This window comes from Papio anubis, chromosome X (assembly GCF_008728515.1).
Source record: "Papio anubis isolate 15944 chromosome X, Panubis1.0, whole genome shotgun sequence".
Classification (NCBI taxonomy): domain Eukaryota; kingdom Metazoa; phylum Chordata; class Mammalia; order Primates; family Cercopithecidae; genus Papio; species Papio anubis.
In genome coordinates this window covers 43,728,336-43,754,230 of record NC_044996.1, presented here as the reverse complement: position 1 = coordinate 43,754,230, position 25,895 = coordinate 43,728,336, and the positions used below count along the sequence as shown (strand labels likewise).

Here is a 25,895-nt window from a genome sequence, read left to right as displayed (position 1 = left end):
AGACTTGGAGACCAAAGAAGGTGAGGGGCTCTCACGGAGTCTCATAGAGACAGAATAAGGAGGGTTTAAAGGAAGGAGACAGTGTCATTATCTAAGCAGTCTGCCTCAACTTAGCCACTAATTTTAATATATTCATGAGTACATTGATCTTTTTAAACTCCTCTGAGTAAAGGCTCCAGCTTCTTTGTCCTTCCCTGCTCCCCTCCACCCCCTGCATCCACCAACCACCTGGTCTCTGGCCTCCGCTGCTGGGTGGGAACTCTCAGAGTGCAGGGTCAGGGCAATCACCCCATTAGCCATACCCTGGGGACAGTCTGGGTCACTGCCCTTTCAGAAAGATTTGCCTAGCAGAAGGGGAGGGGTTGGAGGAAGAGCTAGAGAAAGGCATAGAAAGAGATTAAGGACAGGAGGGGGAGGGGTTGCCATATGGCATAAAGGAGGCATGTTTAAAAAGATTCGCTGCTGTTCAATCAGAAAGACTTGTGTCTGGGGCAGGGGACACGTTAGAAACCTAGAGAATCACAAAGAGCCTCGTGGAGTGAACAATGAATTTCAAAAGAAAAAAAAGAAAGAATGTCTTTTAAGTTTATGAGGTGATTTTAAACCAAATCAAGGGAAGTCTGATTTTATGCAGTGGAGAGAATCCATTACCATGAGAACAGCACAAGTTGGCAATATAAGTCACATTCCCAAAAAAAGCACAGAAAAATTTACTATTAATAAACCCACAATGGAGTATTAAATGAATGATAGCTGACATTCAAGAGGCCAATTCATCCCTTGGAGGCCCTGTGAAAGAAAGATAGACTCCGGAGCTGAAGAAGAGGGCTGACCCAGCTTTTTCCATTTTTAGGTTCTTGGGCAATGTAGGGAAGAACTGCTCTCATTTCCAATACCATTGTTCTCTACATGTTCCACCTAGAGAATAATCAACCTACAAAAAATGATATTTTCTAGATGTCTTCTAAAGATTTTGCAAATCAAATTTCTACAATCTACCATGTTATAAATAATTTTGAATTTGTAGGCATAAACAACAGTTACATAAATATCCTAGCCCAGGTTGTAAATGTAATTAGACCTAAGGATCAGAATAAAAGTGGAAACCTACAACAGACTTCAATTTTGCTAAAGTGAAGGGAAGTATTGAGGCAATTACAGGGTACTTTGGGAAACTCCACAGGCAATTGAGAACAAGGGTGACTTGGAAGATGAGTTGCTTTCATGAGGGTCACTTTTAGAGGCACCAAGGCGGTAAGTAGCAAATGGAAAGACAGAAAGAAGGACTTATTCTCACCTTGTAACAAACCACACACACACACACACACACACAGACAGAGAGAGAGAGAGAGAGAGAGAGAGAGAGACGAGGCCTAGCCTGTGAGAGTGATCAGAGCAGATACTCATTGAAACTGAATTCTACCTTGTCACAGGTAATCCCAGAAACATGTCAGCCAGTCAAGAATCACCGGATGGCATTCAAAATTCAGAATGGCCCCACACAGAGGCAAGATGTTTATGAGACTCTTTTGGGGTTGACTGCACTACAACAAATTTTAGATGTAACAGAGTAATTTAAATATTTCCCTGGGGACTGCTTTAGAATGGACAGGACATTTTTTAATCACTTGAAGTTGCTGCCAAGGGAGATATTAAAAATGGATGGATCGTTTTGGGTGATTTTAAGGAACTGGCAAAGGACCTGTTGGAAGCATGACTTCACTTTGCTCTTCAGATTCATTGCCAAGGGCAATGACATTACTTTTGCTAGGGGCAAAACCAGTCAGCTTCAGTAACTGTGGCCAAGCAAGCTGCTAGTAGCAATGCCAGAACATTGTTGCTGAGAAAATAGAATTTATATTAAGAATTCCAGGAAACCCCGTCTCTACTAAAAATACAAAAAAACTAGCCGGGCGAGGTGGCAGGCGCCTGTAGTCCCAGCTACTCGGGAGGCTGAGGCAGGAGAATGGCATAAACCTGGGAGACAGAGCTTGCAGTGAGCTGAGATCCGGCCACTGTACTCCAGCCTGGGTGACAGAGCGAGACTCCGTCTCAAAAAAAAAAAAAAAAAAAAAAAAAAAGAATTCCAGGAAGTCAAGAGGTTTCTGGGTAATGCATAAATCGCAGAAAAATTTTTTACACTTTTCAGATCAAATGTTGCCTCTCCAGTGATGTAATAAATTCAAGAGGCCATGAGGCCTTTACGTCTTACTTCAAGCTGCTTTGAAGACCTAATTGTTCATTTAAAGATGTAATGCTCTATTTATCAGAAACACCCTCTCTGAAGCCCTTAAGGAATGACTAGGATGAGGGGACCTCCATCCTTGGATTAGAGCTATTAAGGAGCTGCCTTCTTGTGATACAGGTACTTTCTCCTTCCAGGAGGGGGGTCCTTGCTCTTCATAAATGCCCCCTGAGACTTTTTTTTTTCTTTTAAGATATGGTCTTGCTCTTTTTGCTCAGGCTGGAGTGCAATGGCACGATCTCTGCTTACTGCAAGCTCCACCTCCCGAGTTCAAATGATTCTCCTGCCTCAACCTCTTGAGTAGCTAGGATTATAGGTGCCCACTACCATGCCCAGCTAATTTTCATATTTTTAGTAGAGATGGGGTTTCACCATGTTGGTCAGGCTGGTCTCGAATTCCTGACCTCAGGTGATCCGCCCGCCTTGGCCTCCCAAAGTGCTGGGATTTACAGGCATGAGCCACCGAGCCTGGCCTGCCCCCTAGGACTTTTGAAGCCAGCCTCCTTCCCAGCACCTTGTGCTACCAGAAACTTTATATTCACTAGAAAATGGATTTTTATTAACTTTAGGTCTTCTTGTCTGTTCCTGATGCCATCTTTGTCCCCATCAGTAACATGGATCCTTAAGCTAAAAAAAAAATTATTACTTTATACACTTTAGTTGTGCAAAAATAAGCAAACACAAGAAAAGCACAAAGAGGAAAATGTTAAGTAACTATGCATTCACCACTGCAAGATTATCTCCATGTACCACTTAATGGTTTTAATTTTTCCAAAATTCCAGCTATGCCTTTTCATGCTTTCCCCCTGGGGTGCAAGCTCCCCAGAGCCATCTCAATCTCATTCATAATAGTGTAGTAACTTCTGGTTATTAAAGCTGGACCATTCTGGTTCTGAAGACTTAGTTCATTTTGTTCTTTAATCTCCTATTTGAGTCAAAGTTCTCCTCCGCCTTACTCCCTCTCTGTGCTTTTTGTCCCACTCCCTTTGTGGTACATGTGTGCTTCTGGGGTTGGGGTCAGAGAAAGAAAGGAAACAATTCACCACTGCAAAGGCTATCATTTGCCACTTCCTCTCATCAAATCTGCAATTGGGCCCACTGTAGAGGAGATCAATGCTAAGCAACACCCCTAAGCACTGGCTGTCCCTTGCATCTTCTAGCTGCTGGCCTCTCTCTGCATTTCTCTGAAGCTTGTGCCTCTTGACTCCCTACTGTGTGTATTTTTCTTGGGAGTAGGGTAGAGCTGGAAAACCCATAGCTCCCAATCTCCTCCAGGGCCCTTGTTTCCATGCCTCTTGGACACCAGAAATTAAAGGAAAATATTTTTGCTTCCTATTTACCTGGCAACTCCATCACCCTATTCTAGAGTTCTTGACCCATTTCCAGTGGCTCTAGGCCTACCTAGTCTGCAAAGCAGGGTTGGTGATTAAGCAGAAGTCTAACCACTGCTGTTCTCTGAGGCCTCTCTCTAGTGGTGCACTGGAACCAGCTCATCCCAGCTCATGAAAGCCAATTGTTAAATTTTCTGAAAATGTGTTAGCCAGTTGATGGATGTCACATTGCTAGCTTGAAATTGGCCATGGTGGGAGTATTTACACAACAGAGATACCTCCAATGAGTTGTTAAACATTCACCAGTACACCATTGCCTCTCTTCACCAAGAAGAGGAATAGTAGGGATAGGGACAGGTTTCTCTTCACCATCATTGCAGTTTTCTTTTCTTTTCTTTTTTTTTTTTTTTTGAGATGGAGTCTTGCTCTGTTGCCCAGGCTGGAGTCCAGTGGCGCAATCTCCACTCACTGCAAGCTCCGGGTTCATGCCATTCTCCTGCCTCAGCCTCCCGTGTAGCTGGGACTACAGGCGCCCGCAACCGCACCCGGCTAATTTTTGTATTTTTGGTAGAGACGGGGTTTCACCGTGTTAGCCAGGATGGTCTCAATCTCCTGACCTCATGATCCGCCCATCTCGGCCTCCCAAAGTGCTGGGATTATAGGCATGAGCCACCGCGCCCGTCCTCATTGCAGTTTTCAAAAGGCAAACTCTATTCTCTTTTCAGGCCAACTCTTGGTGGGTAGCTGGGGTGGAGGTGATGATAGGGTCAGTTCAGCTGAAATGGCACCTTTTTAAGTAGCCCTATGGGAAGTGACTGGCCCTGATAACTGGGGCTATTAGATTGCTTTTAATGGCTACCTACCATTTCGTTTTATCAATGAACCATGACTATTGGAATCAGTCTCTCACTTTGGACATTAGATTATATCCAGTCTTTTACTATGTTAAAGAATGATGTAAAGAACATACTTACTGGGGGTTGGTTGTGAAGAGCACCAAAAAAAAAAAAAAAAAAAAAAGAAGAGAACATACTTTTACAGAAATCTTGTGTTTGATTAAATAAGCCCTCAATAAATGTTGGCTATTATTAAAATTATGATAATAAAGAGGAGGATTTTTAAGTAGTTTCCAGGCTCAGTTGAGGACATGGATGATACTTATCACACCTTTCCACTTACTTTTCTCATCAACATCCTTAATTCTGGCAGTCAGAATTATATCCCCCAGGCAGGAAATTGGAAGCTTCCTCTATGGGAAATTTGATTGGCTTAAGAGAAAAGGCCCACAGATACTAATAATTGTAGAGTCTGCCAAGGAAGTGGTCACGTCCACCTAAGGACATAAGACTAATCAATCAATAATTGCCCCCTGCATTTCCCCACACACAGATTTTCAGTTTCCACACTCCTAAATACAAATGAATAGTTAAGGATAGTCAAGCACTGGAGGAAAGTCTTTAATAGAATAAAAGAATATGAGACAAACATTGAAAAAAGGAACTTGGAAGAAATAGAAATAATGTAGGTAGAAGAAGCAGCCATAAAAATCCCTATAATTAACATTTTCAGAGAGATGCATAGATACATCATGTCCATGAAACATGGATCCTAGAAGTAAAAAAGAAACATTCTAAGAATAAGAATGGAATTCTGTCTGTGTCAGGGTGGTGCATGGTCCACAATGAGAAACAGAGATGCTCAGGCTGTGACCTCAAGATGACCAAGTGGGAGACAGCAGCACCAGTGGTGGCAGAAACCCCTGACATCAAGTTCTTTGGGAAGTGGAGCCCTGATGATGCACAGATCAGTGACATTTCCCTTCAGGATTACACTGCCGTGAAGGAGAAGTATACCGAGTACCTGCCTCACAGCATAGGGTTGTATGCCACCAATTACATCCACAAAGTGCAATGTCCCATCATGGAGCACTTCACTAACTCAATGGTGATGCGTGGCCACAACAGCAAGAAGCTCATGACTGTGCCTTGTCAAGCATGCCTTCAAGATCATCCACCTGCTTACAGGCAAGAACCCTCTACAGGTTCTGGTGAATGCCATCATCAAAAGTGGCCCTGGGAGGACTCCACATACATCGAGCAAGCTGAGACTGTGAGACAGCAGGACGTGGACATGTCCCCACTGTGCCATGTGAATCAAGCCATCTGGCTGCTGTACACAGGTGCCAGTGAGGCTGCCTTCCAGAATATCAAGACCGTCACTGAATACCTGGCTGATAAGCTCATCAACACTGCCAAGAGCTCTTCCAACTCCTATGCCATTGAGAAGAAAAAGCTGGAGCTTATGGCCAAGTCCAACTGCTGATTTCCTGGCTGTAGCCCATTAAACCTGTCTGCCTTTCAGGGTGGCCCCACACACAAAAAAAAAAAAGAGAAGAAAAGAAAAAAAATGAGCTCTTAAAAACTCAAACTACTTGAATAGAAATTTTTTAAAAATTAAAAGTTTATTTTATAGGTATCTATGGATATATTTTTAATTAATCTCTAAGAATGTAAAACAAAGTGCAAAGAGTTGGGGAAAAGAGAAAAAGAATAGGAGAATTAGAGAACCAATATCCATTAGGAATGCCCAGACAGAGAACAGGAAAATAGAGGGGAAGAAATAATCAAAGACATAATAAAAGAAATTTCCCTCCAAACAGAAGGAAATGAGTTTACAGACTAAAGGGCCAACTATGTATTTATTATAATGACTATATGACACAGAGACACATTATTGTGAAATTTCAGAATGCTGAGGATAAGGTCTCCAAAAATTTACCTCTCACTAATCATTTCTCAGGAAGCCACCAGAACATGTGCTCTACCAATACAAGGGAGTGGCCAAAGGAATATATGGGGTCCAGGAAGCAGAAGGTTGAACACAAGAGACTGATAAAGAAAATTCCCAGGATGGAGGTGAAAGGAAAGCCCAGGAAGAAAGCTGTGCTGTGGGTTAGGGATAGGTAGATGGAAGGGTCTGGAAAGATGTATCCAGGAAAAAGATGGAACCAACAAATTACCTGATATGTTGGCCATATTGAGAAGAGTTTTAGAGTCCTTTTGTAAAGCCTGGGGTTGGGTTAGTACTAATAGGCACAAAAAACTAAGCTAGTGAAAAAGAAAATCATCATTAATTCTTTTTTTTTTTTTTTTTTTTGAGGCAGAGTCTCACTCTGTCGCCCAGGCTGGAGTGCAGTGGCCGGATCTCAGCTCACTACAAGCTCCGCCTCCCGGGTTCACGCCATTCTCCTGCCTCAGCCTCCTGAGTAGCTGGGACTACAGGCACCCGCCACCTCGCCTGGCTAGTTTTTTGTATTTTTTTTAGTAGAGGCGGGGTTTCACCGGGTTAGCCAGAATGGTTTCAATCTCCTGACCTCGTGATCCGCCTGTCTCGGCCTCCCAAAGTGCTGGGATTACAGGCTTGAGCCACCGCGCCCGGCCTAATCATCATTAATTCTAAGAAAAACTAGAGAACTGTTTGTATGTAAGGAAGGGAAAGGGTTAGAAGGGAAAAACCAAAGAACTGTGTGTATGTAAGGAAGGGAAAGTGTTAGAAGGAAGCTAAATCATCATATCCCATACAAGAAGTGAATTTTTAAAAACCACTTAAAATTTATATATCAGCAAATAGCAATATAAGCTATAATTCCAGAATTTAGAGTTGCATACCAAAGCAAAACCATAAACCAACCAAGAAAGATAAGAATGGTTGCCTCTCTTACAAGTGGGACACAGGGATTGGGAGGATGGAGGTAGCTGTTGCTGTTTTTTCAACATACGACTTTGGGGGACTATCTGTTCAGCTATATGCATGTATTACTTTAGTAAGAGTAGTAACTGCTGAATAGTGTTTTGTGGAGTTTATATAATATAATTCAAATAAAGCTCTTAGCACACTACTTGAAGCATATTAGTGTCATTTATTTATTTAGACAGAGTCTTACTCTGTTGCCCAAGGTGGAGTGCAGTGGCATGAACACCGCTCACTGCAGCCTCAATCTCCTGGGCTCAAACGATCCTCCCACTTCAGTCTTCCGAGTAACTGAGAATATAGGTGTACAACATCATGCCTAGCCTTTTTTTTTTTTTTTTTCCAATTTTTTGTACAAGTGGGATCTCACCATGTTGCCCAGGCTGGTCTTGAACTCCTGGGCTCAAGTAAATCTCCTGCCTTGGTTTCCCAGAGTGCTGGGATTACAGGCATGAGCCACCATACCCAGTCAAATGTCACTATTTAAACTCCCTGTTATATAGTATGTACTAAAAAAAACGTAAAGTGGAAAGTAGTTATAATATTAGCTATAGAAAGCTACGTTAACCAGCTCTATAGTGTTGGAAATCATGTAAGTCTTTGGCTTTCAGCCATTTTAGATCATCAGGGCTACTTCCTATCTTCTATTCACACACAAAAATTGAGAACTTTACTATCACTTCCTTTATTCTTGTAAGTCAAGAAAGACAATTGTGCCTTTGTCCTTCTGACATTTAGCCCAGAAGTAAAATGGGCTACAACACAAATAAATGACCTGGTTTTGTTTTGTAAAGCACATGAAACCTTGATGTCTCAGACTGGATAGATTTTTCTCCAACTTTGCAAAGGTACTGATACTTCTATTTGCAAGGCTGAAGACACTGGCTTTCCTGATAGCTGAGCAACCAAAACTTTGAACTCTCAGGTTAAGGAAATTAAATCTGAAAAAAACAGCTTAAGGATCTCCTATGATCTTCTCCACATCTAGAAGTGTACCTGGGGAGGTTTTTTTCCCCAAGACTTCCCACATCCAAAAATCTTAAATTCTGCTTTATTTGTTTATTTGTTTGAGTTTTTTCTTTCCTTCTATTTAATTGCAAACTAGAACTTTGCATTGAGACAGTTCGATTTTGATTAAAGGCCTAGTCACACACAATTTGGATACCATTTCTTATTCTCCAACTGAGTCGAAAATTTGTAGAATAAAGAGAGCATATAGGTGATGTGGTTTCCAAAACAAGTCTGGACTGTGGTGTCAAATAGTCCTGGGTTTGAGTCTCAATTCTACCACTTCGTGTCACCTTAAGCAAATTACTTAACTTCTATGCCTCAATTTTCTCATCTGGTAAATGGAGATAGTAATAGCATCCACTCACTAAAATTCTTGTAAAGATTAAATGAGATATGGCATGACAATCACTTCTCACAGTGCTTGGTGCATAGTAAGCACCAGAAAATTGATAAGCAGTTTTCTTTATTCCTCTTATCTCTCTAGAAAATGAAACCAATCCTTTCTATTTGAGGTATGGCAATCAAAAGGTACCCAATCATTGGATAAAGAAAATGTGATAGGTATACACCATGGAATATTATACGCCATAAAAAAGAACGAAATCATGTCCTTTGCAGCAATATGGATGCAGCTGGAGGTCATTATCCTTAGCAAGTTAATGCAGGAACAGAAAACCAAATACTGCCATGTTTCACTCATAAGTGGGAGTTAAACATTAGGTACACATGGATATAAAGATGGCAACATTAGACACTGGGATCTACTAGAGGAGGCAGAGAGAGAGGATGGAGGCAGGAGCTAAAAAACTGCCTGTTGGGTACTATCCTCAGTACCTGGGTGACAAGATCATTCATACCCCAAACCTCATCATCATGCAATAAACCCACATAACAAACATGTACTCTCGAAATCTAAAATAAATGTTTAAATTACAAAAAAAAGTTACCCAATTGAGCTTTAGATATATCATCCAAACTGGAAAAGTTTAAAAGTTGGAGGTAGCCCAAATTATCAAAATTAATACTTTTCATTTCTTCAACCTGCTAAAAGGAAAGCTATTTTTAAAAATTCAACTGTGGTTTCTCAACGTGTCTCTGGCGCCCACTAGTGATAAAACACATGAATTTTCTCCCAGTTTCTGGGTGCATTTTGAAAATACAGTCCAATATTTAAGCTCTAAACTGGAAGTGAGAGATAATTCTTTAAACTTCAGCTGTGATGTTTGTTTTTTAAACCTTGACTCAAATCAAGATGTTACATATTTTATCTGTGTTTACCCTTAAAACTCTGGCTGCTGAAAGCACGCACACGTGCACACACATTTCCTGGGTCAAATTCAGGTCAAACTTTTGAAAGAAAATAGTTCTTGTCTTAGACTTGGATTCTCTACTTAGACTGGGATGAAAATACAAGATGACCTAATGAAGAACTAATAACGCACCAGTAGTTACAACCTTGGAGATTACCAGGTCAGATCTATAGGAACCACACAAGAGCTGAAAAACTCCAACTACAGATTGGCACTGGTAGTTCACACGGATAACTTTGATGCAGAAAATAATCTTTCATAGCCTGCACTGAGGAACTTCTGGGAGAAGTCATTTGAAGTTCTGTTAATTATTCAGCAAATTATTTTCATATTTTACTTTAAATCGACATTACTTAGATTGTCTCTTTGTAACTGAATGCTTGAGAAAGATTTAAAAGAGATCAAGACAGCTACATTTTCAATTAAAAGACAATCACAGAACCTTCTAATTTGGATCACCATGCAACATCCGGCCTGGGGAAAAAGGAAAGGCCATTTCTGATTCCAGTGGCTTAAGAAATTTCTGACGTAAAAGTTCTATTAAATGTTTATTTAATCAAAAAGAATGATTAAATTCTTTGTTGTCACGCTTCATGTTGCTTCATGATATTCTCTGTTTTTTCCTTCTTTGTGTTCTTTATTGCCATTCCTTTTCCCAACACCTCTGTCGAATCAATTCTGCTTTATCTTACAGGGTTAGGAATCAGATTTCAAGTTTCCCAAGACACCACCTCCACAGAACCATTGAATTTACATCATCATTAAATAGTGTATTCCAGAAAATATGACTAAATAACCAAAGTTGCCATAGTTTCAGAGCTTCTAGGAAGGGAGTTGCCTTTCTTGGCTCTGCTCTGAAATATGCTCCCCAACATGACCGATTTTGCTTTCTCTTTGTTGGACAATGCAGCCTGCACCATATTCGCTACACCTCCCACGTTGCCTAAGACCTCAATTATTATAATCTTGTTCTATCTCTGCATATTTGTCAATTGAATGCAATAACGTATTGTACCCAGTAAATAGTGGCCTGTACCCATCCAGCGCAAAGCACAGAATGCACTGGAGAGTTAATGGAGTACAGAGAAAATGTTCTGGCAGTGGGGATCATCTGAGAAAACCTTCAGCTAATGAGCTGGGGAGCTGGTTTCGCCATTTGGGATATGAGCCTCCCCAAACTACCAAAATGTGACTTTACTTTGCCTACTACGGATCATAATGATAACAAACAATTTTAAAAAAGAAAAATCAACAAAGAAATAGACCCTAGGTCTCCCAAAATACACCTGAATAAAGGCTAGAAGACACAAAGGTATAAACCTTGCTTGTAAAAATCTAACTCTACTTTTTATTTATTTATTTATTTATTTATTTATTTATTTATTTATTGAGACGAAGTCTCTCTGTGGCCCAGGCTGGAGTGCAGTGGCGCGATCTTGGCTCACTGCAAGCTCCACCTCCTGGGTTCACGCCATTCTCCTGCCTCAGCCTCCCAAGTAGCTGGGACTACAGGCGCCCGCCACCACACCTGGCTAATTTTTTGTATTTTTAGTAGAGACGGGGATTCACCGTGTAAGCCAGGATGGTCTCAATCTCCTGACCTTGTGATCTGCCTGCCTCGGCCTCCCAAAGTGCTGGGATTACAGGCGTGAGCCACCACGCCTGGCCAAAATCTAACCCTACTTATAAAAGTTGTCGTATTGAGCAGAAACTATGTCTTGACTGAATTTTTTGTATCTTCTCCTGAAGCCAGAAATCTGCTCTCAATGAACGCAAGTGAGCATTGACAGATGAACTTGATTGTCTCTCTCTTTGTTAGGGAAAATTACAATTACTGAAGTGGTTGTGAAATTCTGGGACCCAGTTCGGCCCATTTCAGGCAGAGGGGTTACCCACTTCGAGGAAAGTGCTGAGATTAGCCCAGTTTCCTATGACTTCTGCACCACTTTAATTTCTGCTCATTACAGAGCAAGACCCTGAAGGGCTTTTGGAGCCCTTGAAGAAAGAATCTGTCATGCTTAGTAGAATTTTAGTGTTAAATGTGTTTTATTGTCTTCCTATTCTTTTTTAAATTGAGAATTCTCATAAAGGAAATAAGCAGTTCCAAGCTTACAAATAGAGTCGGTTCGAAAAAGTGTTTGCAAGTCAGTTTTTTGAACTCACATTTCATTTCCCCAAGGATCAATAGTGTAAATGTTGACTAGGTTCCAAGTCCAACCCGCAAGAGTTTCTCTAACCTTTAATGTTGATGAAATACTGAATCTTGGCCAAAGAAAATAGCAGAAAATGACTGTAGCAAAACCAATAATTAAATGAAGCAGAAATAAATTGAATAATAATTTTTTTTCTCTAATGTTAATGTTTGGAGCAAAACAAGTTTAATTGTGGAAGAAGGTGGAAGTAGGTGGAGACTTTTGTAGCAATTTAAATTGGGAGGCTTTTGGGTTTCTTGAGGAGCTATGCATTTGCTGGCTCTGGTGCCTTATTCTGCTTTACTGCTAATCTTCCTCTCCTATTTCAGAGTGAGGTTCACGGTGCTCAAGAGTTGACCATCTGGCAGTTAGTGGATCTTGGACTACCATGTTCAAACTCCTATTACTCCGCTTGTTTTATCACTTTGTTACTCATTGCAGGCTAGTCTGGTGGTTTAATAATCGTACAGTTACATGTTTTTTAAATTTATAGTCATGTATTCTTTCATTTATGCCTAGAGTCGATTGTTGACTAAAGACAAGAAACACGAGACTGCTGTTGAAATGCAAGTGAATAAGGATAAGAATGATAGTGATTCTGAAAATTCGTTTTTGCATGAGCTGAATTGTGTTCCCTACCCCACAACAAACGCATATGTTGAAGTCCTAACTTCAAGTACTTCAGATTGTGTCTGTGTTTAGAGATAAGGTCTTTTAAGAGGTAATTAAGTTAAAATGAGGTCATTAGGGCAGGCCCTAATCCACTATGACTGGTGTCCTCATAAGAGGAGAAAATTTGAACACAGACACACACAAAGAGAAGACCATGAAGACACAGGGAGAAGACAACTATCTCCAAGCCAAGAAGAGAGGCCACAGAAGAAACCAATCCTGCCAACTCCTTGATCTTGGCATCTAGTCTCCAGAATTGTGAGAAAATAAATGTCTGTTGTTTAAGCCACTCAGTCTGCGGTGCTTTGTTATAGAAGCCCTAGCAAACCAATATATTGTCTGAAACTGCTATTTATCAGATTCCTAAGTGATAACAATCTGATTTTTAAAAATTATATAGTACATTAAGCTAGCTCTCATACTTTAAACATCAAAGGCAAAACTAAAGGTATAGTAACAATTATATCTAATTTGGCTCTACATTTCTTGGGGAAAAAAGAATAAACACATTTGCTATATTATTGGTGAAGAAAGTCTGGAGAAATAGTATTTTCTTCTAATGTCTTCATTTAGAAACACAATACTAAAATTATGTAAATATGTGAACTTATTTTTACAATACGAAATGCAACAATTTCTGACAGCATGACATGAAAGCAGTTTTTGTCTAGTTTTGATGCCATAATATATAACTGCTTTTGACATTTTAATATACGTTCAGTCTCCAAATAAAACATACTGTAATATTATGTTTATAGTTGTCAAAAGTTATGTTCATTTGCATACTTTAAACAGTGTGCATCACTCAAATAAGGTAAATCCATTTTTCCTGTATTTTAAATAATATTAAAAATTGCATTAAAATATATTTTTAAAATGTTAGCATTGTGGTAGGAAGCCTCTGAGATTGCCCCCAGTGATTCTCACCTCCTGGTATTTGGGCCCTTGTGTAATCCCAACCCCTTGAGTGTGGGCTGAATCTAGTTACTTGCTCCTAACTAGCAGAATATGGCAAAAGTAATGGGACTACACTTCTGAGACTAAGTTATGATTTCTCCCTTGCTTTCTCTTTCTCTCTCCTTTGCTCACTCTGAAGGAAGTCAACTGCCATTTTATGAGCTGTGAGCTGCCCTATGGAGAGGTCCACATGGCAAGGAACTGATGTCTCTGGCCAACAGCCAGAGAGGACTGAATCCTCCTAGCTACCACAGAAGTGAGTTTGGAAGCAGATACTTCCCCAAGCTGAGCCTTCAGATGAGACCACAGACCATGCACTGCACCTTGATTACAGCCTTCTGAGAGACCCTAAGCCAGAGGCAACCAACCTCACCATGCTCAAATTGCTGACCCACAGATACCATGAGATAATAAATGTTGTCTTAAGCTACTGATTTTGGGGTAATTTGCTTTGAAGCAATAGATAGCCAATGCAATCTTCAATAATATAATGATCTAAAATAAAATATTTTTGTTTACTTTTTATTTTATTATGGCAAGAATGAGAAAATCTCTGGAAAATCTTTGGATTGTACTAGCTGGGAATGATCACAAAGGAAGTAATTATTTCCCCTAGACCACAGTTACCTGAGGGCACTGGTTAAAAATTCAGAAGTCTGAGGCCTACCCTGGAACTACCAGATCAGAAGATCTAGTGGATGAGTCCAGAAATCTGTATTTTAACAAATCCCACCCCACCAAGCAAATCCAAAGCTCATTGAAATGTTAGACTTATTTTTTTTTCAGAGAGGCGTTTATACAATTTAACTGTTCTCAACCTTAGCTGTGCATCAGACTCCTCTTGGGAGTTTACTCAATCCTGAGTTCTACTCCAGACTCGTTGAAGCAGAGTCTTTGAGGATAAGCCAAGGAATCTGTGTTTTGAAGGCTGCCCAGTTACTTCTGAAGAAATTCCTTAATGGCAAGCCAGGCCTGATCAGGAAATATCACTAAATCATTCTTGGCTTGTGCCACCCACCTATTCTGTCCTTTTACTTGGAATATAGTGCTTATACTATCTTATATCTTATCAGTCCAGGAGCCTGGGTTTGGGGGAAAGGCCCTTGGACTACAAGTGACAACATTCAGTAATATCAGGGTAGGAGGAAAGCACATAAATGAGTATTGTACATATTCTACAGTTCTGGAGGCACCCGCAACTCAGGTCACATGGACCATAAGAGAAAACAAGGACTCCATCACTAACAGTATCTGGAAATCTCCACTGTCGCCTGATGAGGCATGACTGTCAAGCAGTTTGGCCTGTTTAGTAGTTGACCCCTGGCCTTTTCTTTTTCCGCTATATCCCAGTGAGAAGGCTAATGAGATCTGTGATAACAACACTATGCCTTATTTCGGGGGTCTTGTTACAGTCAAGTTCTATGTTAAAGGCTCAACATGCAAGGACTCATTTAATACTCACCCATTAACCTTGCGAAGGAAGTACATCAGTAGTCTCCATTTTATTCATTAAGAAAGTAAGGTTCAGAGAGGTTGTGTGGCTTGCCATGAGTTACAAAGCTAGAAAGTGGTAGAACTTGAACACAAACACCAGTCTATTTGACTTCAGAGGCTGGGACCATAAGCATGAATTCTTTTATTTGTAAGATGATACCACTTGTTTCCTTTGGCTAGTTTGTTGACCACTTAGCCTAGCAATGGCCACAACTGAACTGTTTCTTTTATTTTAGCTTCAGGGCTCCCCAGGTTGGGTGTCAAGTTGATCTCAGCTGGCTGCCAGCCCTGGCTTTAAGCTCTGAAGATCCTTCAGATAAGAACTGTTCTCATAAATTCTGGCTCCTGGACTAGTTAATGGGGACAGGATGAAAGGCTCCAGAGTAATCCTTTAAGCTCTCCTAGGGAGTTGCAATGGTATCCATCACCAGACCTGTTCCTGAGACACTGGCATTCCTGAGACCCCAGGCCATTCAGGTAGAGTGGCAACTGGCTCTAGTATAATCAGAAACTAATTGTCTTGTTAACTCTTTGTTCCAGTGTCAAACTGACACTCATAATTAGCTTTGAAAGCAACACAGGGGCTATGGCTGGCCATTGCATAGGAGGCATAAAGGAGGAGAAATTTACTCAACAGTGTCAGTGGGCAAGTAACTCATCTCTCTCAGGAAAAGACCCTGACTCTGGCATCCCTCTCCTGGGTGTCCTTATGTATAGCCGGAGTAGGTATCAATCACTCCACTGGGCTTGGGGATCCTACCTTGGCTCTGACCTGGCCCAAGGGGCTTTCTCTACTGGTGAGAGCCCCAAAACTGGTGTTGTGCTCCCTAGCTGACAGAGCCCTACCCTTCTGAGCCACCTCAAGGGTCTTTTGGAAAATCTGCCTCTGTGAACCAGAGGAACCAAGGGCCCGTAAGAGAAGATTCTAGGAGTTCTCGGGTCCCAGTAATTGTGGAGCAAGACTGTCCACAATAACTCATTTCCTAGCCTCTGGAAACTAGGGGGCATTGAAGATCATTTTAGCAGGGACTGGAAGAGAGGCTCCTCAGACTTATGTGATCCAATGGGTCAGATTTGCCCGACCTGGGGATTAGCTGAGACTGCACCTACTCATAACCGCTCACTTGGTAGACTCAGAAGAGAAAACAGAAATAAATCCTATGGGTCAGGGAGACTGGCTGACTATATCATAAAAGCCCATGCAAGGCAAGAGGTTCTTGAAACTTGGAGTTAACTGGGATCTGTCCTACTTCCCTGAAGAAGTTCTAAGCAATTGGCTTTGGAACTCCAAGGACTTAACTAAGAAATCACTGGGAGACCAAAGTCATCTTGGTTAGTATTCTGAAAACAAAGTTAGGTCAAGGTTCACATGTCAGCGTTAAACATCAAGGGCTAAGGCTAAGCTAGAGTTTCCCAGAGGTTCCTTGCAAGCTTTTGGGAACCTCAGAGAAGATACAGCTCACTTTCTGATGATTACCTTAAGCAGCAAGAAAGGCCAACTTGTAGCACTCTTGGGCCTGAGAGCAAAATTTTAGTAGCTGTTCCTGGGTTTCCTGGAATTACTCACACTTGATGCCTAGTTACTCATGGCCTAAAGTAAGACAGAAATGCCTCAGGGGCAGCATTTCTGAAGAAACAACCTAGGTTTGTGTCTGTGGGAACTTGGGGAATAACTGGGTCCCTGGAGGTTAAACAGCTATTGCTCCCAGGGCAGTTTTCCCAAGCATTGCCAGATTTCTGGGTTGTCTTCAGATTCAGTCTAAGAAGAGGGCGCCAAGTGACTTAATCCTAAAGGGACAAAAAAAGAGGTGGTAAGGAAGAGGCCTCAGGGCAGCTGTATCTTGTGCTAAACCCTAGGTAGTCCAGTCCCAGCACTCACTCTCAGTTCAAGGAAAATATAGCAAAATATAGAAAACATTAAAATGGCGTAGGTTGGGTGTGTGTGTGTAGACTTTCTTAGTTTCTATGTCCCCAACTCAGAAAATGGTGACTGTTTATAACAAATCTCAGTTAAAGTAACACCTTTGATTATGGATATAAGCCATTTCCTACCATCCTGGATAAGTGCTGCTTGCATTCAGAATGTGACTAAAACTCTCATGCCTTACTTGTTGCATTAGATTTATGGGATTATGGGATTTTGTTCTCGGACCAGCTAGGTCTAATTAAAGTGTTAGGACTCCTAGGAGACTGGCTGTGGTTTGCACAGACAGGAGTTTGAAAAAATGCTGCTGTGAATGTGTTCCCAGCTCTGCAGCAGTGGAGACACAGTCGCTGGCACTGAATGCCCCAAATGTCAATGTAGAGTTGTGGTCTTTGTCCTTGCTGCCCCAAATCCCCAACCGTTAATTTATTGGGTTTTGTTAGAACACACTCCCACACTGAAGGACTCAAGAGCTGAAGTGACTGTTCTTGCCTTGCTTCATGGCCCCTGTGTGGGCATGAGTTCTGTGCACAGAGGTCCTTCCTCCTTCCCTCCCTCCCTCCTTCCTTCCTTCCTCCCTTCCTCCCTCCCTCCTTCCTTCCTTCCTCCCTTCCTCCCTCCCTCCTTCCTTCCTTCCTCCCTTCCTCCCTTCCTCCCTCCCTTTCTTCTGTCACTGGCCTGAGTGCAGCCCTGGAACAAGGACCATGACCCTGAGGAAAAGAGGATGACGTTTCTGGGAAGGGCCGGAAGAAGGGTGTCTTCTCACTCCCAGCTGGCGTCTGCCACCACCTCATTCCTCAAATACTGGGGTTCACCTGACTCTGTCCCCAGCCTTTGCCCTGGAGGAGTAAAATGGGAGAGGAGAAATCCCATCCAGTCCCATGAGGTCAACTAATACCCCTTAACCGTGGTGGCCGTCCAGCCCCCATGTCTCACCTGGGCTCAAAGCCAAGATTCCCAGTTTCTTGCTCAACGTGTCCACTATCTACCACCCCAAATCCAACAAGTCCAAACAGACCTTGTCACCTGCCTACCCTCACTCCCCCTCTCTACTAACAGTCTTGTGTTCCCTGCCTCAGTTGACAGTGTCACCACAAACTCAAGCTGTAACCTCAGGGTCCTTGTCACCTTTTCCCTCTCCTTGACCCCATGACAACCAGCCCTGAGGTTTCTACCTATTGACATGTGCCCTGAGTCATCCCCTCCTCTCAGCTCTCACTGCCACAGTCGTGGTTCAGAGCCTGTTCCACTTCTTGCCCAGACCCTGCAGATGGTCTCCCAACTGGTCCGCATGCAGCTGGCCTTTCTTCCCTCCAATCCTTCCACACCCTGGTGCGGCAAGGACTGTCTTCCTGTTCTGTCCCACGTCTGCCTTAATAAAAAGCTCCAGTGGCTCCCTCTTGCTCACAGAACAAAACCCTCAGCTTGACCAATAGGGCTCTGAATAGCTGACTCCAAACACTCGTCCACTTGCCTTCTGCTGCTGCCTGTGATGCGCCCAGCCATGATTGTCCCGCCCTCTCAAACATGCACTAGGCCCTGTCACACAAATATTGCTCCCGCTGCCTGGAATGCCCTTCCCCTCCCTCCACTGTTCCTCATGACAAAACCCGTCATCACCCAAGATGCCCCTCAAGCCTCCTTCATCCATGAAACCTTCTCCAACTTTCCCAGGTATGTTCCTCCACCACAGCACCCATTGGACTGTGAGGGCTTATGTGTGCCTTGGTCCCTCTTACTGCATGGGAAGGACCCCAAAGGTTGCCTGGGACCACGTTGTGTTCTCCTTTGCATTCTCAAAGTTTAGTGCAATGCTTGATATACAGTAGGTGCTTGATAAATGTTTGTTGTTTAATGCCTTCTTATTCTACAATCCAGTCAAATGTGCCAAACTAATCTCAAACACATAGGTCTAAGTCTTCACATATACCATTCCCTTTATCTTGATTTCCCATTTATTTCCTTTATTTTTGTTTGCTTCCTTCAATATCCATCTCAAGTCACCTCTTCAAGGAAGACTTTCCCCGTGAGTATCACCCAATTTTGGTCTTTTAGCTTAAGTTCCCCTCAGCAACTATGTAGTTGTAGCTTCTACAACAGTACCCACTAAAATAGTTCTGTCTACCAGCACCCTTGGAAAGTATTCCATTCCAAAACTCCCCTCCCATGCAAATGGTGAGTCTTTAGGAGAGGAATTCCATCTCTAGTCTATTTCAGCTTTTGCCAACATTGGTTTTTCCGGTTTATAAACATTTTCCCCCAAATTAGGAGTAGCTTCTAATCCTAACTGATTGATGACTTGAGATCCCACACAGTGAAGTAAATCTTTTGCTTCTACATTGCTCCTAAACACCAGAAATGTTTAGTTCCTGTGAAAAGAGGAGTTAACCAACTGTTTCTTAGAGGAAAATCTGTTCCTCTCAACTCCTTCTAATGAACTAACACATATATTGCACAAGAAACTGGCTTAACTATGGTGGCAGCATACAAAAAAAAAAAAAAAAAAAAAAAGCTAGAGTTTCTGATGTTTGCATTCATGCTGGTGGGACTTCTTTACCTGGAGCAACTCTAGCATAGTTCAACAAATGAGAGTTCAAGGGACACTCTTTCAGAAGGCAGTATATAGCTGGGTGATTAAAAGCATGGGCTCAGGCATAACATATACCTGGATTCAAATCCCACTTCTACAGCTTATGGACTGTGTTTCATTAGCCTCGATTTGCTCATCTGCAGAATGGGAATAATAACAGTTTCTACTTCATAAGGTTGTGAAGATTATATGAATCAATTCTCGGCAGTCAGTAGTTTATAAATGTTATTAATTATGATTGTTTCCCCTCATTCTTTCACACATGTAAGAGCCCTATCCTTCCCATCTTGTGGTAAGCCATAGGAAATTCCACAGTTTGGGACATTTATGTGCCATAAGCCAAAAAAGGCAACAGTGATTAAGAGAATTAGGATGCCAGATAAAGCTAAAAGGTTCCACGTCCTTACAAATGCCAACCATTAAGAGGTTTACTAGAATAGCTGCAGGACATGATGGCAAGAAAAATAACCTGTGACTGAGTCAACTTGTTGGCCCGTTTTCCCCTGCCTCTTCCTCCCCACCACCCCCAACCCTGAACTTTAGTGAAGCCCAGTCTCAAGTAAGCCTGGCCAGGGGCAGCAGGTGGTAACAACTAACCTTTAGCCAGAGTGAGTGCAGGGCCAAGAAAACAACACAACTCTGTCTGGCAAAGGCAATTCCCAGATGTGCCCATAGAAAGATGTAATATTTGCTCACCACAAAGTCTGCAAGTTTACATTGCAAGGATTGATCTTTCAAGCTTGCAACATTTTGAATAAACATTTTGAATAAACGTGAGTGGGAGATTGAGTCATAAGTTTATTTTGTAATCAATAATTTCATGGACAGATGTTATCCTTTCATTGCTTAATTTCTATCCTTGAGTCAATAATGGCCCCATATTTTTATCTCTGTGGTGACTTTCAGTCAACTTTGGGGTTTGGCAGTTTTCATTCCAGTGGGCTCACACTGCCAAAATGGATACTGTCATCCAATAAGGGGAAAACAGCTGTTTCCAGGGTCAGGCCTGGCCAGGAGATAAAGTAGTTCTGGTATCTGGTAAAAGGAAGTCATGCCTAGGTGGCATGTAAATAGTATTAGTACTTTTGAGCCATGGTCTCTAAATAAAATAGCATGCAAAATATATATATATATAAAAATTGAAATTGGACTAAGTATTAACTAACATTAGAAAATCATTGCTGATTTTGTTAGAATGGTATTGTGATTCTGTTTTAAAAAACAATCTGGGCCGGGCGCAGTGACTCATGCCTGTAATCCCAGCACTTTGGGAGGCAGAGGTGGGCAGATCATCTGAAGTCAGGAGTTTGTGCCTGGCCAACATGGTGAAGCTGCATCTCTACTAAAATATTATATACATATATATAGAAATGTATATATGTGTATAATATATATATTATATATATAGAGAGAGAGGGGACCTCATCTCTACTAAAATATATACATATATATCTTAGCCAGGCATGCCTATAATCCCAGGTACTCGGGAGACTGAAGCACAATAATTGCTTGAACCCAGGAGGCAGAAGCTGCAGTGAGCCAGGGTCGCACCGCTGCACTCCAGCCTGGGTGACAGAGTGAGACTACATCTAAATATACATATACACAGTATCCATGCAATAGTTGTTGTCATATATTATTTATAAGGGTAATTTGATGGCTAAAAATGAACATAGGTAGAGTACATGTTCTGGGTTAGTTCGTGTTCTAGAACCTAGTTCTTAGGTTAACTAACTTTGTTCCCCTGGCCTTTCGTACAATTTTGATGTTCTGTCTCTTCTTCCTTTGAAATAAACAACCTAATTTTTTTAAAATTTAACATTTCATTAGTGACAATTATTTGAAACATATACAAAGTTAGAGAGACTTATATAATCAACTCCCATGCACTCATTGCCTAGTTTTAACAGTCATCAATATTTTGCCATTCTTGTTTCATCTGTCGAACCCTCTCCCTAGTTAAAAGAAAGTTTTTTGGAGGGAATGAGCATTTTAAAGCAAATCCCAGACTTTATGTCATTTCACTCATAAATAGATCAGTATGTATCTCTAACAGATGGTTTTTGTTGTTGTTGTTGAGACGGAGTCTCGCTCTGTCGCCCAGGATGGAGTGCAGTGGCTGGATCTCAGCTCACTGCAAGCTCCGCCTCCCGGGTTTACGCCATTCTCCTGCCTCAGCCTCCCGAGTAGCTGGGACTACAGGCATCCGCCACCTCGCCTGGCTAGTTTTTTGTATTTTTTAGTAGAGATGGGGTTTCACCGGGTTAGCCAAGATGGTCTCGATCTCCTGACCTCGTGATCCGCCCGTCTCGGCCTCTCAAAGTGCTGGGATTACAGGCTTGAGCCACCGCGCCCGGCCCAGATTGTTTTTTAAAACAGAATCACAATACCATTCTAACAAAATCAGCAATGATTTTCTAATGTTAGTTAATACTTAGTCCAATTTCAATTTTTCCTGATTGACAAGTTCTGCCCCAGAAGAGACTTTTGAAATGGGGAACTAGAGGCTGAAAAATGTGACATGCCTTGCCCAAGATCACAGAGCCAGTTAATGAAAGAGTCATCCAGTAGTTCTTTTTACCTTCTCTACTTTTTTTGTTTTTGTTTTTGCTTTCTACTCTCCATTTACAGCCTCTGGTTGTCTTTCATAGCTTTTTTCCCTTTCCATCTGGTAACTATAAAGTTACCAGTTTCCATTTGGGGGTGAAAAAAAAAACAATAAAAAATAGGATCATGATGTTAGAAGTCATTGCTGCTGTATAAGTTCTCAATGGAAGATTCGGCAGTAAATCAATGCCAGGGCAGATTGCTCCCTGGCTTAGATGACTTTAACAACCTCCTGTTCATATAGTAAAGCTAATGGCATTCCCGTGTTTCTCTGTCTGAATGTGTTTGCTCTTCTGGCCACACTGCTTCGGCATTTGGATACTTGGGAACTTTGCGAATACTTGCCCGAGATTCCAACATTTCTTGAATCAATGGCACACCCTGGCATACGCAAACAAGAAGAATATTGTAGGGAGCAAGTCAAGTGCACCATAGAAGTACAAATAGAATTAACAACTAAAACTCTTTTTCAAAAAACGTTTAGGTTCAGGGATACACATGAAGGTTTGTTACACAGGTAAACTCGTGTCACGGGGGTTGGGTATACAGATCATTTCGACACCCAGGTATTAAGCCTAGTACTCAATAGTTACTTTTTCTGATCTTCTCCCTCCTCCTACCCTCCACCCTCAAGTAGGCCCCAGTGTGTATTATTCCCCTCTATGTGTCCATGAGTTCTCATCATTTAGCTCCCACTTATAAGTGAAACATGTGTTATTTGGTTTTCTGCTCCTGCGTTAGTTTGCTAAGGATAATTGCCTCCAGCTCCATCCATGTTCCCGCAAAAGACATTATCTTGTTCTTTTTTACAACTAAAACTCTTAAAAGCAGCTGTGGATTAGGGATTGTTAGATGATGAGTGAGTGGGCCCCAAGGACCAGGAGAATGGTTTAGGAAAAGCAGGGCTGAACATATCCTGCAGGAGATCTATGGAAAGATCTGTATAACTAGAGCCAAGGATCCGTGCTGGGAAAGTCCATGAGATTAAGAGAGGGCAGATTGTGGAGTGCCAGATGTGTTTAGCAGAGGAATTTGCATTTTTGTACGAACGCCAAACAAACAAGCAAATCAACAAACCACCAGGCCAACTTATGATAAAATAGTTAGAAATGTAAATGAAAGTCCTATTAAATCCCAGGCCTGCCTGGGCAAAATAGTGAGACCTCGTCTTACAAATATATATATAAAAAATCATGGTAGCACAAGCCTGTAGTCCCAGCTACTCCGGAGGCTAAAGTGGGCAGATCAATTGAGGTTGAGAGGTTGAGGCTGCAGTGAGGCATGATTGCACCACAGCACTCCAGCCTGAGTGACAGAGTTAGACACTGTCTCAAAAATAAATAAATAAATAACTAAATAAACCTGAGAGTTCAGTATCTTTTCATTGGAAGAATATTTCCATGAAACGTTTGTAAGATTTCAGCTTTTTGCTTCATTGTGGTATAACACATTTAACCTAAAAGAAATGCAGCTGTTAAATTGGCCTGAAATAAACCTTGGGTCAACTGCTCAAAAAGCACACCTGCCCAGCTGGACAGGCTATGGGGTAGGCTCCAGCCAGCTTCGGGTGATGAAAGGTGAGATTTGGACAATGCTTTTTCTCTTTTTTTGAGACGGAGTCTCTGTTGCCTAGGCTGGAGTGCAGTGGCGCCATCCTGGCTCACTGCAACCTCCAACTTCTGGGTTCAAGCAATTCTCCTGCCTCAACCTCCCAAGTAGCTGGGATTACAGGCATGTGCCACCATGCCCAGTTAATTTTTGTGTTTTTAGTAGAGACAGGGTTTCACCATGTTGGCCAGCATGGTCTCGATCACCTGACCTCATGATCTGCCCACCTCGGCCTCCCAAAGTGCTGGGATTACAGGCATGAGCCACTGCACCTGGCCAAGATTTGGGCAATGCTTAGGTTCTTAGATTTTGGGTAGCAGCTGAAAAATCACTGACTAAAGGTGAGAAGGAAGAGGGCAAGTGACTCCATCACTGGTTGGAACATGAAAATTTGACAGAAACAATGCAAAGTTATATTCAAATAACCTTGCTGTCCTTCAATTCCAAAGCCAAGCTGTGTCTCTGATCAGTCATTTCCCACCATTACCAATGAAGTTCCATTTGATTTAGTGCAGTCTGATTATAATGCATAATCAGGGAGAAATAGAGGCTTAAACAACCTAACCCACTTACCACAAATGGTTGCTAGTCTACTTCTACTGAGGTCCAGAACTCAAAATTATTGATTCCCTGTTCTTTCCGCTTGTATAGTAAGTAATCTCCCTTTACCTTACTTTTCTCATTTGTTAAATGAGATGATAGTTCCTCTCACAGAATTTGAAATTTCAATAAGTTAAATCATAGAGCACTCAGTAAATATAATTATTCCTCTACTCATTTATCCATTCACTTAACTAGTATTTGTTTCTTATCTACCATGTATGTACACAAGAAGCTAGGCACTATGAGGCAATACAGCAGAGTAAAGGACAGGCTCCTTCCTTCTAAAACTTAGAACGTGACAGGAAAGGCAAGACATATTTCATCAATCCATCACAAAACCTGTGTCAAGTTGTGTCCAGAATTAGTGGGTTCTTGGTCTCACTGACTTCAGGAATGAAGCCGTGGACCCTCATGGTGAGTATTACAGTTCTTAAAGATGGTGTGTCTGGAGTTTGTTCCTTCTGATGTTCAGACATGTTCAGAGTGTCTTCCTTCTGGTGGGTTCATGGTCTCACTGGCTTCAGGAGTGAAGCAGCAGACCTTCGCGATGAGTGTTACAGCTCTTAAGGTGGTGCATCTGGAGTTGTTCATTTCTCCAGGTGGGTTCATGGTCTCGCTGGCCTCTAGGTGTGAAACTGCAGACCTTCCCGGTAAGTGTTACAGGTCATGAACGCAGCGCAGACCCAAAGAGTGACCAGCAACAAGATTCATTGCAAAGAGCAAAAGAACAAACACCACTTCCACAGGCAGAAGCAGACCCAAGCAGATTGCAACAGCTGGGTCCCGCAGTCTGCTTTTTATTCCCTTATCTGACCCCACCCACATCCTGCTGATTGGTCCATTTTACAGGGAGCTGATTGGTCCGTTTTGAGAGGGTGCTGATTGGTGTGTTTACAATCCTCTATCTAAGCAAAAAGTTCTCCAAGTACTCACCAGATTAACTAGACACAGAGCACTGATTGGTGAGTTTACAAACCTTGAGCTAGACACAGGGTGTTGATTGGTGTGTTTACAAACCTTGACCTAGACACAGGGTGCTGATTGGTGTATTTACAATCCTTTAGCTAGACATAAAGTTTCTCCAAGTCCACACTAGATTAGCTAGACACAGAGCACTGATTGGTGCATTTTCAAACCTTAAGCTAGACACAGAGTGCTGATTGGTGTATTTACAATCCTTTAGCTAGACATAAAGGTTCTCCAAGTCCCCACCAGATTAGCTAGATACAGAGGGCTGATTGGTGCATCCACAATCCCTGAGCTAGACACAGAGTGCTGACTGGTGCATATACAATCCTCCCGCTAGACATAAAAGTTCTCCAAGTCCCCACCCCACTCAGGAGCCCAGTTGGCTTCCTCTAGTGGATCCCACACCAGGGCCAGGGCGGAGCTGCCAACCAGTCCCACACTGCGTTCCTGCACTCCTCAGCCCTTTGGCAGTCGATGGGACCCGGCGCCTTGGAGCAGGGGGCAGCACCCTTCCATCTGGGACGCTCAGGCCACGCGGGAGCCCACCGCGGGGGGCCTCCGGCATGGCGGGCTGCAGATTCCAAGCCCTGGCCCGCGGGGAGGCAGCTGAGGCCAGGCGAGAATTCAAGCTT

The 25,895-nt window shown here is 42.2% G+C and overlaps 1 pseudogene; it reads left to right on the top strand.

Annotated features, from left to right (window-relative positions):
- The first annotated feature begins 4,651 nt into the window (after positions 1-4,651).
- Positions 4,652-5,951, top strand: LOC101000840 (annotated as a pseudogene).
- The last annotated feature ends 19,944 nt before the right edge of the window (positions 5,952-25,895 follow it).